The sequence below is a fragment of the Panicum hallii genome, chromosome 2 (genome assembly GCF_002211085.1).
Source record: "Panicum hallii strain FIL2 chromosome 2, PHallii_v3.1, whole genome shotgun sequence".
In the NCBI taxonomy this organism is placed as follows: domain Eukaryota; kingdom Viridiplantae; phylum Streptophyta; class Magnoliopsida; order Poales; family Poaceae; genus Panicum; species Panicum hallii.
In genome coordinates this window covers 9,810,127-9,811,794 of record NC_038043.1, presented here as the reverse complement: position 1 = coordinate 9,811,794, position 1,668 = coordinate 9,810,127, and the positions used below count along the sequence as shown (strand labels likewise).

Below are 1,668 nucleotides of genomic sequence, written 5' to 3'. Positions count from 1 at the left end.
TCTCACCTGTTTGAGAATGGTGTTAATGTCTTTTAAGTTCAGCAACCATCCGGCACTACTAGTCTACTACTACTCTGAACAGGCCGCCATTGCCACAATTTTTTCTGGTTGCAACATGTGTACCATGTGGACGTCACAAATAAGTACAGCATCGCATTTCCAGAGATGTACGCACAAACATGGGACCGAGAAAAGGGCAAAGGATATTTGGTTATAACTTAAGAACGGTATACGGCTGTTCTTGAAGCAGATTCTGCTGCACGACAGGATGTCATAGCCGCGCGAGGATATCCATCATACTACAAAGTATCAAAAGCGAGCTGCTAGGAGGTTTTCTTCTATCTTGTGACAGTTAGCCTAACTTGCTGGCCTATGGTGCTTCCTGGATTGGGTACTGGGAGCATCTTTGGAAGACAAATACCGGCTTCGGCTTTCTCTGACAGTGTACTCAACCTCAAAAGCAGAATGCTCATCAGGCGCAAACCTGCTAGTAAACACAAAATATGGTTACGACTCGGAACTCGGAACTTCGGAAGTAATAGAAACAAATGCCATGATAAGATGCTAACAATCTGAATGATACACACCTCCGATGCTCATGAGAAGATTTGACAGACCGGCGATTAAGATTAGATCTAGTTCTGGCATGATCACTTGGACTAAGAGTTGACTCTTGTTCCTGAACAATACGAGTATCACTTATAAGAATCTATCATGCCATGCTTCGAGAAAATTCAAATGACAAAACAATGACTGCACATCCAACTTACAATATAGCAATCATCACAATCACACATCACAGAAGAATTTTTAGGCATCAACTGGTTGCCCTAAACAAAAGTAAGCTCCAATTGTTAGCAATAACATAAATCAAAGTATAGCTTGTAGAGGTAATGCTTGTATACCGCGCGGTTCTAAGAAACAGAACCAACCATATGATCAACATCGAGCTGCAAGTAATAAATACTAACAATTGAACTGTTATCCTTACCGTCTTATAGTAGGCCTGCTCACCACTGGTTGCAGAAAATTCCTCGCCATTGGGGTAATCGCAATTTTGAGCACTCAAATTACATTCTGGGCAAGAAGTCCTATGCGCCCTATCATGGTACGAATGTCCATATTTGCTCCTACGGTATGCATCTTGCCCCATATGTTCTTCATGCATTTCCTGCCTATCTCTTGGATATTTACTAGAGTATCGGCTATCTGCATAAGATTCCCTGAATCTGGTCCCTGAATTTGTCCTTCCATATTTTATGGCTTGGGCTGCAACCAGACATCGGAAATAACTGTTAATTAAACATGAGGAAGTTGGAAGATGGAAACAAGTTTATTTGGTGCAGACAAAAGGAAACAAACCATGCGCTGCAGAATCCCTTCGATAGTAATCTCTGTATCCTCGCACAGAAACATGCCTTTCATCAACATCCACAGAGCGGTGACGGCGAGCATGATTATCTGAATAGACACGCCTTTCGAAATGCCTATATCTGTCCGAGTGGTGTCTGCTACTCGAACTTTTGTCTACAAATCCTCTTCTGACACCTAACATGGAACTAGAGCCCTGCCAGGAATGCTTCTGAAAGCATGTCTTGGCCTTTGTAAACTAGCTTTTATTAGAACCTGAAAAGTTTGAACAATAATTATACACATCTGGATCAAATA

General features: G+C 41.8%; 1 pseudogene; it reads right to left on the bottom strand.

Annotated features, from left to right (window-relative positions):
- Nucleotides 1-180: 180 nt before the first annotated feature.
- LOC112880871 overlaps nucleotides 181-1,668 on the bottom strand; it is a 15,342-nt pseudogene continuing 13,854 nt past the window's right edge.